This window comes from Canis lupus, chromosome 4, assembly GCF_048164855.1.
Source record: "Canis lupus baileyi chromosome 4, mCanLup2.hap1, whole genome shotgun sequence".
NCBI lineage: Eukaryota > Metazoa > Chordata > Mammalia > Carnivora > Canidae > Canis > Canis lupus.
This window is the reverse complement of record NC_132841.1, coordinates 15237525-15252886: the sequence shown is the minus strand read 5'-3', so window position 1 is coordinate 15252886 and position 15362 is coordinate 15237525. Positions and strand designations below refer to the sequence as shown.

The 15362-nt window shown below is 39.5% G+C and overlaps 1 long non-coding RNA gene across 1 annotated transcript in view; it reads left to right on the top strand.

Moving 5' to 3' along the window:
• Positions 1-7818: 7818 nt before the first annotated feature.
• Positions 7819-15362, top strand: part of LOC140631901 (uncharacterized) — an 83389-nt gene continuing 75845 nt past the window's right edge. The window contains exon 1 of the long non-coding RNA XR_012029443.1: positions 7819-7967. This is a non-coding gene — a long non-coding RNA (uncharacterized lncRNA). The remainder of the gene's footprint in view (positions 7968-15362) is intronic.

Sequence of the window (15362 nt, the reverse complement as noted above, 5' to 3'; positions counted from 1 at the left end):
CAGCAGCTCAGGAATGAAGACTAACCCACTATCTGGGTTCACCATGAATTGATGCTCTGGGCTCCCCATACATGCAGAGCATCTCCACTAGCTGTCAGCACATCAGTAAGACTCTGCAAGGTGAAAGCAAACCTTGTGCCCTGGCTGTTCAGAGTCCTGGTGATGCAATAGTCTAACCCAATAACAGAGGAGGCCAGACTGCCTAGTTGGAAAATAAAGCCCGTTTAAATGACTTTAAGAAGGAAAAAAAAAAGGAGGGGGGATTTCACAGGTCTGAACACAGGAAGCGTAAGTTCAGATATCTCCTTTGTTGTCTTTCTGTGGAAGTCACGCCATTCTTTCCACCATAGAACGTTATTTAGCTACATTTGGAAAGCCAAGTGGCTCCCCATTCCCACTGGGTTTCTTTCTCTTTCCTACAGAATTATATAATGTTGAAGAGCCTAGAACATGGGTTCTGAGCAGGACCCCCATGGCAGCTAAGCATGGCTGGCTTGGGGTCTAGACTCAGGAAATTGCAGTCTGGGACCCCATTCAACAGCCTCTCAGACCACAACATCCCATGCTCGCAGGAAAAATAAAAGCCAACATTTAAAATTTAAAAGCCAAGAACAACAGAACTTGTGGTTGAAGTTACCTATTCACCATTTCCTCCTCTGTTACTCAAACCTAACTTTATAACTATAACTGTGTCTATTTAGTAACTGCTTGGTACTCTGTCCCAGGGTTCACAGAAATGGGCCAGGGGACCCTGGTGGATCTTCACATACTCTTTGACGTAGGTGCTGAAGGCCTCCTTATTGGGCTTAGAATAGTTATGATAACTCCCCTAGGCTCCTGCTACAGGAGCATATACATTTCAGGGTGTTAAGCTGGAAGAGTTATGGTGTCATATGTTGGGGGATCTAGGTTCCCATTGGAATCTTCTCAGGAAGGACTCTCTGCCAAAAGAAGACGGTATGACTCTCCAATTATTGTAAAGAGGAAGGCAGGCTAGCCAGCCAAAATGAGATAGGACATTCATCTTAGGGAGCGAAGCCATTTCTGGGTTATGTAATAGACCAGCAGCTGGTGTCTTTCAGAATCCAGTTGAGAAACCAACTAAGCTACAAACCCAACCGATAATCCCTTGGTACCTGACAGCAATCACATTCACAGAGACTGAACATAATGAATTCAAATAGTAATGAGGACCTTAAAACAAGTACAATGCCCATCCCAGTCCAACAGCACTGGACAAGAACAGTGTGGAACGTAGAGAAGAGCCTAGAAGAAGAGGACCAAGTGGGGCCTGGTGAAAGGTGATCTGTAAATGCTGGCTGGTGGTCCCTGCCGGGCCGTGTGGGAAGCCCCTAGGTGTATACTCAGCCCATAGCTGTCTGCAGGCACTGCCTTCCTCTCTGAGCTCCCTCTACTCTTTGCAGGTTAAAGCCCCACCTGCACAAGAGTGGAAGGGCTGTGAGGGACATGCCCGGTGGTCCGCAGGCAGTGGCATGAGGACGTTTATATCACACAATACTCGGAATCTGTCTCATAAAATCTCTTAGATGTATTTCTTCTCCTAACTGCTTTCCTGCAGGACCTTCACATGGGCTTCTTTTCCCATGATTCTTCCCCAAAGCAGTTCTCAGCCCAACTCCCACCTTTTGCTTCTTTCTCTCCTGGATGTTTTCCTGTAACATTGAAATCCTGCCCCTTTATCTGAAGAGCTTTCCCACTGTCTCACAGAACTAGGGCATCAGCCTGGCACCCAGCCTGCAAGGCTCCCTTCTGGCCCAGGCAGGTTCATTGAAGCGCATCCCAGCTGCACAGCCCTTCCTACGAAGCGTGTCTGCATGGGGGGCACAGATTCACTCACTCACCACGTCCTTGTAGGAGGTGCACCTTGTGGTAGGCTTCTCTTCTGGAAGACAAAACAGACAAATATCTCTGCCCTTGGAGCTCCCATTCTAACAGGGGAACGAAGTTTTATCTAACACATACACACCTGCAAACACGTTATTTGGTAATTGATTTCCACGTGTGCATGTGCATGTGTGTGCATGTGTGACTGTGTGCATGTGTGTGTGTGTGTGTGTATAAATCAATAGGTAAATCTAAGTCAGTCTCTAGCATGTGGGTTCTGTCATCCTCAGCAAGTCCTTCTGGCATTTTCTTTGTCTCTTGCTTTTCCCCTGAGAGATGGTAGGTGAGCAGGGCCCAGCTCAGCTAGGGTGATTCCTACAGGGGTTGTGGGGAACACACTATTTGAAGGCCTCTTACTTCAGATACAGTACTTAGGAGACTATAGCCTGGAGGGGCATAGCAGAGCCAGGTGAGACAACCATCGTGGAGTTGGGGGGAAGACAATGCCTTGGAGGCAAGGTGCAATATAGCAGTCAAGAAATCAGAACACACAAAGCAAGGAGTGGTGGAACAGCAAATGGGAAGTGGTCCCCAGCAACACTGGAGGCAGAAGAGGTGATGTTTTCGTCAGGTGTGGAGGGATAGCCAGGTTCACTGAAGGGTCTAGGTACACACTCTATCCTGAAGAAAGGTCCTTTCTCCTCTTCCTCTCCCTCAGCTCTTCCAATCCTCCTCTTCCTCTCCTCTTCCTCTCCCTCACAGCTCTTCCAATCCTTCCCCACAAACCCTATAATGGAAACAGGAATCTTGTCTGTCTTGCTCAGAATAATGCTTTGCAAATAGTGGGTACATGCTAGGCGGTGACTGGTGGGCTGAATGATGGGCTTACTCCTCCTAAGCCTTTGCAGCCCACCTCAGCTCCCTGATTTCTTCGGAACTGAAGCCCTCAGTCACCTGGCATGAAGTTCTTATAGCATGGAAAGCACACAGAACCAAATCCTGACTCTGACTCTTACCAGATGTTTCCAAACTACTTAAATTATCTCCACCCTCAATTTTCTCATCTGCAAAGGGGGATATTCCTCACAGGTTGGTAGTGAGAACCATGGGAACAATGTGTAGGCACAGAAGTCCCCGGCACATTAATGCATGAATTCAGCACTTCTCTTGCACTGCTACATTTGATGCCTCTTTTGTAATTGCTTCCAATTCTTTAAGTTTTCCACTTAACAATAATAGGAATGGCCCTCATTTGTGGAGCAACTTCCCTCCAGCCCTGCACACTGCAGCTGTTGCATGCATACATTATCTTTAATGATCATATCCTCCATGGGAGGCAGGCCCTCTTATCCCCATTTGTGGAACAAGGAAACAGAAGCTGGGACAGGAAAAGGGGATCAATCAGGCTTGCCTCTGTTGTCAGTGCTGGAGTTGGAATTTGAAATTGGATTCATCTGCCAAGTGGCTTTGCTGGCCTCCTAGCCTAGAGCATACACTTAGGCTGTATGGCTATGCTAAGTTCAAGGCCAGCCATCACATCTATGTTTTTTTTAGGTTTTGCTCTATTTTATTATGTTTAAATTTTATTTTTTGTTTTATTGGGGTATAATTGACAATTAAAATTTTATGTAGTTAAAGTGTGTGACTTAATGTTTGGATATAGGCATACTTTGGTATATTCACGATCAAGCCTCACATGATTACCTTTTTTTGCTGTGAGAACACTTACGATACACATTTTAACCAATCCCAAGTATACAACACAGTGTGGTTACCTCTAGTCACCATGACGTACACTAGATCTCCTGGATTTATTCATCTTGCATAACTGAAACTTTGTACCCTTGACCAACATCTCCCCATTTCCCCTTCCCCCAGCCCCTGGAAACCACTGTTCCACTCTGTGTTTTTATGAGTTTGTCTATTTTAAACAGGAATGACGTCTTCATCATCTGTGTCTCCAATAACTCTTATAGTATAGATATCAATATATTTGTTTGGTTTTAAACATTCTAGGAGAAATAGTATCAAGACTGAAGATGCAGAAGCTCATTTGCTAGCTCTAAAACTTTATGATGCTCTTTACAGACTGCAGTCTCTTGACTCAGAGAGGTTAAGTAAACTAAAAGTATGAATAATCTCAAGAAAGTGGTATATTCCTGCATGATAAAAGATACAAGGGATGCTGGAGGAACATCCCAGGGTATATGGGATGCTGTCCAGAAGAACAAACACTTTCCCTGGCCTGTTTGGACTATGGGTTAGACTGGGTTGGCATGTGATGCCTTGCTTGGCAAGACAGGACAAGAAATGAATCAATTGCCCAGCGCGATGGTATGTGCTATTTCCAAGCTGCCTAGCTCATGAGTACTGCACAATCCAGCAGCCCACTCTAATTTGTCACACCAAAGGCTGCCTTCTTAGTAAACAGTTGTCCACACTTCTGTTCGTTCTGAGTCACCACTTAGTGTTCAAACTGAAATGCCAGCGCAGTCCTTGGAATACACCATGCAGTGTGAAACCGAGGGAGGTGGGGTTGGGTGGGATGGCACTTCCCGTGGAAACTTCCGTGTCCTGCAACGGAGCCAGAACCTCCAGCTGGAGTTCTGCAAGGATGGCTGCAGGGCAGCCCCTGTTGATAGCTATCCTCTGTAGGTGAATCTCCTCTCTTTATGACTGAGGAAACGGGATGAACTGGTTCAGTGACTTGCCCAAGGTCTCCCAAGTCCTTTCATGACTGGGCTCTTACCTCTCCTATGTTATCCCCCATCTCATCCCACATGTATTTTTTTATGATTGTGTTCAGTGGCAAGTAACAAAAAGCTCAATTAATCCATTGCTTAGACAAACTGGGAGGTTAATTTTTTTACTTTTTACTTTTTTTTTTTTTTTTTTGGTAGCCAAGGTTGCTATGATGACTCCATGATATCTTTAGGAATCCAGGATCCTATCTTTATCCTATGGCTTTTTTCCCACATGCTTGTCATCCAGTGGTCACCAAATGGCTACTCCTTTACCGTATCTACATTCCAGTCTGGAAAAAACATAGGAGTGATGGATAATGAAGTATTCACTAACCAAGGCTGCCCCTTTTACTGAGCTTTTCTGGAAGCCCTCCTTAGTGACTCTTACTTGTGTCTCCTTGGTCAGATGGGATTATATGGATGCCTACAGTGGCAAAAAGAATTGGAGACTGTTTGTTTAATTGGGCATATTGAAATTCACAATACAACCAGGGTTTGATTAATGAGGAAAAGGGGGAATTGATAATGGGTAGGTATATGGCAGCGTCTACCATATTCAGGAAATGTGTCTCATTTATTATTCTCCCTCTGGGGCTTAGCTTAAGGCATGGCACATAGTAGGCACTCAATAAGAGTCCAAGTAAGAGAGGAAGTTTTCTGATCCTTAGACCAATGCTACTTGCCCAATGTGACTCAGCACATCTTTGACCTTTCAGACATGAAGCAAAGCCTTCTGGGGATGGGGAAAAATAACAGGGTGAGATCACTGGGGGTTGGGGATGGGATAAATCTCAGACATACTTACTGCTCAGCTGGAAACACTCAACTTAGCAATGCCTGGGAGCTAGAAAAGAGGAAAAGAAGGGTCCTCCTGAGAAGTATAACTGTATGTTGTCTGTAGAGCTCCTATTCTCAAATCAAAAAGAACCTGTTGGTCACTATAAGACTGTAAGAGCCTCATTAGGTTTGTGGGACATCTTCATCCCATTTTCCTTTCTTTGTAGTTGAGAATTCCTCTGCTACAGAACTAGGCTGTCTTTTGTCCTCTAAGGCCAAGCACTATTTCTGTATGTCATGCTTGTTTCCAGCTTTTCACAATTATAAACAACTTTGCAATAAACATCCTTGAAATAAATCTTTGGGTTCATCCTTGTGCATCTTAATTATTATTAGTCTAAATTCCAAAAAGTAGAAATGCTCATTTTTAAGGACTCCAATGAGCATTGTCTAACTTCCAGAAAGTCTAGTTACTTTACACTTCCATCAGTCATAAATGGAAAAGTCTTCCATCTTTCCAGCAGTGGTTGACCTTTCCTTCTGAAAGCTTCAATTGTCTGGCACTCATTCTGAGGGTCTAGTCCTTCTTCCTCTCCTCCAAAATAACAGCAGAATAACTCCAAACTGAAAACAGATATGGAGGACACCTGGTGTTAACATGTTTCAATTTCCTGACTTGATTGTAAATTTCACTTCAGAAAGAATGTGGTTCTAGACTGTGTACATAAAGGAAACATTCATTAAACGCTTGATGAGGGAACTCTGAGATGGTTCCATGGGCTCAGCTGGGATCCTAAGGGTCATTCTTGACCTGTTTATTGTTCTCCATCAAGTCATCAAGTCCTGTCAATTTGACCTCCTAAATACAAAGGTATTACCTTTTCCTCTTCTGAATCATCTTTGCATTTGCCTCTGACTCAATCATGTCCTCTTCATCTCCCCCCATTGCTTATCTTGCCATTCGTTTCTTTCCTACTATGCCTTCAATCCATTCTCCACATAGCTCCAGATTGATTTTTCTAAATACCTATGACCATGTCAAAACCAGCTTCACCCCTTTTTTAAACCTGTGCTCACAACCTAGCAACTACCTAAGGTGCTATTTTCCCTCACGTCCATGTGCAAAATAAAGATTCCATAAATGAGACTTATTGAAAGGAGTCTCCTTTGTTCACTATTTCCCTCCCCTTTCTTCAGAGAGCCATCTTAAAAACCACCTAGTTGAACTTCTACATTTTATAGATGAGGACACTGGAGAGCTCACACCTAAAACACCATTCCTTTCCACCTCAAATAGCAAACTTACATTCCCTGTTAAGATTCAGCTCATTTCACTCAGAATAATACCCTCCAGTTCCATTCTCTTTCCAGGAAGGCTTGTGACACCCTCTCTTTTTAGCCCAGGCTAGGGGCCCTTTCTACATGTCCTCATAGCAAGCTGTGCTCACCCTTTCTTTACATGGTGACTGTTTTTTTCATTTATCTTTTAATCTTCCTCAACTAGACTGTAAATTCCTTGAGGGCAAGGATTGTGCTTTGTTCATCTTTCTATAGACTCTCAACAGTGCACATATTCAATGATGGCTACATAAATGTTTATTGAGTGAATAAATGAATGCCTGGTTACAGATAGAGAAAACACACTGATAGTGACTGTCTCCAAGATGTATAGACAAGATTACTAGCTTCCCTCTTTCACATCCATGTGATGTGGGTGCCTTCCTTTCAGTGAAATACCTAAGAAGGTTAGGGCCAAGTGGGGCTTCCATTTGGTAAAGGCTTTTTCCTTCTAGACAGTGGTCTAGAAGGAAAACCATTGTCTAGAAGGAAAACCAAACCAAATTTGTGGGATAACGAAACCAAATCATCACCTCACCTGTGTACAATGTGACAGGGTTTGAAAACATTTACGTTTCAATAGCTATATTTTCTAAATCTATCATTCATTAAGAGCTTACGATGTACTGGTCCTATTTAATTCATGGTGCATATTTTTCATCTATTCCTTACAACAGTCCTAAGTGTTTAGTGCAAATTAGATTTACAAATTTACATATCAAAAATTTCAGAGGTGGAGAGGTGAGAAACCTGGCCAAAGCCCTGTGGCTAGTAATTGGTTCAAAACTGGTATTTCAGCCTCTAGGGCTCACATCCTTAATTTTAACCTGACACCCTTTCCAAGCAATCTTCTTACCCACCCCACAAAGCTGATGGAGCTTGTGCCCCTGTGCCCACCTTACTTATGAGGACACTGAGCCTGAGCGGTAACAGAACATACCCAACACCACCTGGTTAGGACCTTGAGGCAGGTGGGACAGGATTACAGGTCTCCTGACTCTTAGAACTCTTGTCTGTTTAGTGGACACAATTTAAAAAAAAACGATCATGACAGTGTAACGGGTTTGTTTAATGATACATGAAGTTTATTAAGAGCCCCAGCTGCTGTGGTCCTGCAAACCCCCAGGCTCTGGGCAGGCCCTTTGCTCAGGCATTCTAAAGAAACGGCTCCCTCTTTAGGCCAACTGGAAAAACAGCAGGGACTCTGGGCACACAGCCCCCAAACTCCCCTGAGCACCTGCCAGCGTGGTGGAACTCGGCCAGGTATATTTTGGATGTCTTCAAACGTTTGTCGTCGTTGTTGTCGTCGTCATTGTCATTGTTGCTGTTGAGTGCCCATTAAGAGATCATATATTATCCGGGACTGTGCAGTTGAAAAATGGTTTGGTGGCTAGTATTAAATCACACATTAATCTCATCTCTGTGAGTTTGTAATGCCTTCCTACAAGGGAAGCTGATTGCCTCTTTTTCTCCATCTCCATCATGATGGAAAATAAGAGGGAGGAGAACTGAAGCTGCAGAGGGAGGTGATCTGGAAGGGGCAGATTCTGAGCTATAGCCCATGGGTGGGTTGGCCTGTTGCTGACCAGATGGCGGAGATGGGAAGTGGCTGGGCTCCAGGGCCTCTGTGATGCAAACCTTCTGCTGCGTCTAAGGAGCAAGAGTGGAGGAGGAGGGGTGAGAAGATGGAGGGAAAAACAGGGTGTGACTTGGACAAATATGAAGACCCAAGACACAAAACACAGGTTGAGATATCTCTTCCACGCTTAGAACTAATTAATATTATTGACTAGATGCTCATAAAATATTTGATCTGGAAGGATTCTAGTGTCACCAAATCCAAATTCACCTCCTAAATTCTCATCCACTCATTGGACACAAGTGGTTCCCCCAAAATCCATATTCCCTTTCTTTTAGAGAAAATTTTAGGATGTGTACATTGCCGACCAATTTCCTTTCTGTGTGGAGAGCTGGAATGTCATACAGTTATAGCCCCAAAGTAGAGACTTGCTGTCAGAGAGCCCCCACTGACACAGCTTGAAGCCTTTTATTGCACCATAGAATGAGTCGCACTTCTGAATATTGGATAAGCAACTGATACCAGATCCTCTGTAAGGCCACCTGGATGGCCCCAGGGTATCCACATGCCCTCCCAGTGATGCAAACACCCAGTGGAATGTGCCCTTTCCCCCACTGGCACAGGGATTCCCAAGATTGAGAATGAACATTTAGCCTCCACTGTGAAGCAGTTGGCAATTTCTAATCCTCTTGGGCCCTTATTGCTCCCTTCTCTGAAATGAGAAGTTTGACAAGGATAGCTCCTAGCTATGCTGTCCAGAATCTAGAAGACCCTGGGGTGCAAGCCCTTCAGTCTATCTCATGGACTAAAGAGGCTCTATTGGGTATCCACCAAATATTTAGAGTCCAAAGCTAAAAATATGTTTGAAAACTACTGGACTACATGATCCCTGCTTTGGTTCACTCACTTATTCATTCATTCAACAAACATTTATTGAGCACTTGTTGTGTGTAGGGTACTGTTGTCAAGGAAACAACGTGAGTGAAAAACAGATTCCTTTGTGCAATAGAAGCTATAACTTAAAATCAGGACTATATGGCTTTCTACTATAGATGTGACCTTGGACACAGAGACCACATCCTCATCCAAAACATACTTTTGCACACATTTAACTTCCTGTTTTCTGGTTGTCTCACTTCCTCTTGAGAACTTGAAGCTTGATTGTTGAATACATGGTATTCACCTAGACCCAAAGTGTTAAGGAATATGATTTTCCTAACTAGGAATTAGGGCAATTTTTCTGACAAAAGAGGCTTTTAAAAAATGATTCATTTATTTATAGGAAAATTTGTCTGAAAGATATAAAAATATCATGTTTTGTGAATCCTACTTGACAGATTTTTTTAATGAAAAGAATAAGATTTCATGGGAAGAAATATCAAATATATCATAACAATGCAGTTAACATATTATTTGTGTAGTCTTCTTCATCATTGGTCCACAGGTGGACTGATTGAGGGCTGATCCATGACAGGTATTTTTCTAGGCATATATGCATCTGTTGCCTCATCTAATCACTTAAGCTGCCCAGCAATCCTGTGAGAGCTATTTACCAATTTTTAGAGATAATGACACTAAAGCTCAATATCTTTCTGAAGTTCACAAAGCCAGTTAGAAATCCATGTTTGAAATCCATTGCCGTCTCATCCTAAAGCCTGTCTTTATTATTTCTATCACATGGTGCAACCTTCCCTCTTACTCAATATTATTTGTTCCCAGTGCCTTGCAATCACCTTTAGGCACATCTCTGAGTAATCATTAGGAAAACCAAGTAATATTGTATCATTTAAAAGGTCACAAGAGGCTCTCTAACTCTGTTCAGCAGTGAAGGGACAAATGTGTACATGTCCTGATTTAGCACTCAGGAATTTAGGAATCTAGGTACCAATATTTTCTGCTGTGCATAATTTCATCTTGTTCCAATTAACTACCAAGTTCACCCTACATTAAGGACACAAAATCTTTTAAAAATGGGATTTTAGAACAAAGCAGTTAAAGGTTTGCAAAAAGAATGAAATAATTTCCCCCTAGATTATCCCATTTAGGGCCTTTTGCACCCCAGTAAATCAGGGATAATGATGAAGACTAGTATATTCTATGTCCTCAAGGTCTTCATGATTAAGACTTTTCATATATAATTTCCTGGAATACAACTATAAAATTCTACATCAAAGTGACTATTATCAGTAAAAATTTTCTTAGAGAATTTTCCTTTGTAGAGCAAAAATAAGCTTCTCCAAAATTCTTGCATGAGCACACATATGCACCTTTGGCTTTCGATGCCAACATTTTCTATTTTCTAACCAAATAGGGCCCAACCTTGCCCTTTTCTCTCTCCACTGTTTCGAAATCAATGGTAAAGATGGAGAATAGTCAATGTTGAAAAAGGACGAAGTTGGTGGATCCACATTTCCCAATTTTAAAACCTACTACAAAACTATAGTAATCAAAACAGAGTGGTACTAGCAAGGAATAGACACAGAGGTCAAAGGGATACAATTGGGAGTCCAGAAATAAACTCTTACATTTAAGGTCAATTGATTTTTTACAAAGACACCAACACAATTCAATGGAGAAAAAATAGTCTTTCAACAAATGGTGCTTGGATAACTGCATACACACATGCAAAAGAATGAAGTTGAACCTCTACCTCAACTTACATAAAAATGAACTCAAAATGCATCATAGACTTAGACGTAAGAGCTAAAACTATAAAACTCCTAGAAGAAAACCTAAGAGTTAGTCTCTGTGATCTTGGATTTAGGCAATGGTTTCTAAAAGCACAACAGAGAAAAATAAATTTTAAAAACTGCAATTCATCACAATGAAAACTTTTGTTCTTCAAAGAACAATCAAGAAAGTGAAAAGAAAAATACATAATGGAATAACATATTTACAAACCAAGGAAATTGATAAGGAACTTATATCCAGGATATGTATAGAGGTCTTGCAACCCTATGGTAAAAAGAAAAATAAGTAATTCAAAAGTAAATAGGATTTGAAAAGACATTTTTTTCCAAAGAAGATAAATAACCATTAAACACATAAAAGTATGCTCAACATTATTAGGGTCAATGAAATGTAAATCAAAACCACAGTGAGATACTACTTCACACCCTCTAGGATGACTAAAATAAAGAAGACAGATAATTAAGTGTTGGTAAGGATATGGAATTTTCAGAACCCTCACATATTGCCAGTTGGATTGTAAAATGGTGCAACCACTTTGGGAAATAGTTTGTTAGTCCCTCAAAATATAAAAACAGAGTTACCAAATGACCCAGCAACTCCACTCCTAGGTATATACCCAAGGGAATTGAAAACATTATGTCCACACAAAAGCCTGTATAAGAATGTTCATAGCAGCATAATTCATAATAGTCAAAAAATGAGGGACGCCTGGGTGGCTCAGGGGTTGAGCCTCTGCCTTCGCTCAAGGTGATGATCCTGGGGTTCTGGGATTGAATCCCATATCCAGCTCCCCACAGAGAGCCTGCTTCTCCCTCTGCCTGTGTCTGCCTCTCTCTCTCTCTCACTCTCTCTCTGTATCTCATAAATAAATAAATAAATAAATAAATAATAAATAAATAAATAAAATCTTTTTAAAAAAATGAAAACAATACAAATGTCTGTCAGTTGAGGAATGAATAAATAAAATGTGTTATATCCATATGAAAAAAATATTATTCAGCAATACAGAGGATAAAATATCAACACATTACAATTGCAACATATTACAGCTACAATAGAGATGAACCTCAAAAACACTGTACTAAGAAGCCATTTATAAAAGGTCATATATTGCATAATTCCACTTATGCGGAATGTCTAGAATAGAAAGTATTAAAAAAAAAAAAAAGAAAGTATTTAGTGGCTGCCAGGAGTGGGCAGTAGAGAATGACTACTAATGGGTATGGGGTTTCTTTTGGGGGCTCTGAAATTAGTTAGTAGTGATGATTGCACAGCTTTGTAAACATACTAAAAACTACTGAATTGTAGTCTTGCAAATGATGAATTCATGGTACGTTAATTAAATCTCAAAAAGGCTGCTTTTAAAAAATCAATGGTAATATCATAAAACAAGAATCAGTAAGACAGAGATGCTGCTGCCCAGCCATATCTGCTTCTCTTTCTCCTCCCGTGCATACAACTAAATTATTTCTTCCAGAGTCCCTTGCAGCTAACTGTGGCCAAGTGGCTGGATTCCATCCAGCAGAATGTGAATCAAGGTGATACGTACACTTTCAGGCCTGGCCAATAAAAATTTAAATCTTTCCAATAAAAATCTTACAGTGAAGAAAACTCAAAGGAAATAGAAGGTGGTAGAACCTTAACATGGCTGAAGCCTGAATCCCTGAATGACTAGATGAGAGTCATAGTTCATTCCACTGAACTATGACATGTGTAAGGAATATACCTTTATTGTCTTTAACCATGAGATCTGGAGGTTTGTTACAACACTTAGCTTGCCCTAACCAATAAAACAAATATGAAAATTATGACTCAAGATCTATAAGGTGTCTTAAGAATCATTTATTTTTAACTGATAAAGTTGACCTTATACGAGTAGAAATATTGGTATCCTTCAAGGACAGGCATGAATCTTAGAAATCGTACATTCAAACATAATCAAATTTGTCTGCAAAGCATTTGGGAAAAAATTACAAAATCATTTAAATATCTTTAGTAATAGTTTATAAATATGAAAATATTTCAGTATCTTATAATATCAACTTCCATATGAACTGAAGAACTTCAGATGTGTTATTTGTATAATTCTTTCAAGCTTATGCCATTGGCATTATAACATTGGCATCCATTCTCACCAGTTATGTTATAGTTATTTGATAATTTATAAAAAATATTCTTAGAACTTATATGTTTTATACCTCCAAAGTTAGCATTAATAATGTTTTATGACCATATCAATAATCTTATCAAGTGTCATATAGTTTATAAGAGAAAACAACAACCACAACCACATAACCATTAGTTAGCAGAATGTCAAGGTCAAAAACTTTCATATTAATTCCAGTGCTAATTTTTAAAAACCCAGCTTTAGTGAGCTATAATTATATAATTCCATTCATATGAAATACCTATAACATTCATTTATTTTACATGTACAATTAAATGATTTTTTAGTAAATTTGAAGAGTTGTTCAACCAACTCCACCATCCAGTTTTAGAACATGTCCATCATCCAAAAAATATCCTTCATTTCTGTTTGTAGTGAACCTCCATTCTTTCCCCCAGCCTCAAGCAATCACTAATTTACTTTCTAAGCCTATAAAATTGTTTTCTGGACACTTCATATTACATATAACTTTTTGCACCCGGTTTCTTTTAGTTAACATAATGTTTGGGGGGGGGTGGTCATCCATGTAGTAGTAGTTAGTTCCTTTTTATTGCTGACTAGAATTCTATTGTGTGATGCACCAGAGTTTGTTTATCCACCCACCAGTTAAATAGCATTTGAGTTTTTCCTGGTTTGGGTTATTATGAACGATGTCACTATCAATATTTGTGCATAAGTTTTTTGTGAATATAAACTTTCATTTCTTTTGAATAAATGTATAGGAGTAAGATCGTTAAATTGAATGATAAACATTTGCTTATAATAAAACTGCCAAAATGTTTTCCAAATCAGCTGTACCAGTAATGTGTGAAAGTTTCAGTTCTTCTGCATCCTTATCAGGAATTTTTTTAAACCTATTTTAATGGGTATGTAATTGTATTTCACTGTAGTTTTAACTTTCATTTCCTTAGTGACTGAATATGCTGAACATCTTTTCATTTACTTGTTTGCTGTAAATACATTTTCTTTGGTGAAATGGCTGCTCAAATCTTTTGTCTATTCTCTATTTGGGCTGTTTGCTTTCTTCTTATTGAATTGTAAGAGTTCTTTATGTATTCTGGATGCAAGTCCCATATCAGTTATGTGATTTGCAAATATTTTCACTCATCTGTGGATTGTCTTTTCCATTTTTAATAGTACTTTTTGAAGCATTAATATTTTCATTTTGATGAAGTCCAGTTTACCAATTTTTTCTTTTATCAATCATGCTTTTGATGTCATATCTAAAAACTCTTTGCCTAACAGAATCACAAAGATTTTTCTCCTATGTTTTCCCCTCAAACTTTTATCATTTTGCTCTCACATTTAGGTATATAATCTATTTTGAGTACATGTTTTATATGGTGTGAAATTAGGGCTCAAATTCATTTTTGTGCACGTGCATATCCAGTTGCCCCAGTACCATTTGTTGAAAAGATAATTCTTTCCCCACTTATTTGCCTTGATCTTTTTGTTGAAAATCAATTGACTATAAATAAGGTGGATTCCTGGATTATCAATTCTGATCCATTGATTTATAGGTCCATCCATATGCTAATACTCTAGTGTTAACTTTTAAGACACAACACTATGATAGAGGCAACTTTTTATACTAACAGTAAGCTAAATCTATCTTAGTGGTGAGGTGCAATGTTTTGCCCCATACCTGAAACTTCTGGAACAATAGTGTTTTTTTTTTTATTATTATTCACATTGATATAAAATTAGGTTTGAGAGAGGTGGAAATCAGAGGTGCAGTCTAAATATCTGGAACTTATAACCGTGTCTTATATAAGAATATGTGAATTGCTACAAATTGCATTTTTAAAGGAATATTTGTAATAAATTTCTTCAATATGATATTGAAAGCTATCAGATTGACAGCCAGTTTGTGCTTATCTAATATAAGAAATACTATCAAATTTTCCACTTTGAGTAACATTTACATCACTATTGCTGTATATTATTGAACCTAAGATACCATTAATTATAAAATGCACCACTTTTAAGTCTACTCCAGGAAAGAAAAGAAATGCTTTGGTTTCAAATGCATACTGCCATAACTGAAAAAAAAAAGCACTCTAGTTCCAGAGATGTAAAATTATAAGTAAATGTGCATCTTTAAATTGATGAGATATAATGTTTCAGGGGCAAAATGTTACTTTTGAATTGTCACATTTCTTCCAAAAGAACTATTGCTATTGTGGGATCTCTTTAAAATTGTATTTTTTTCTCCTTTGCT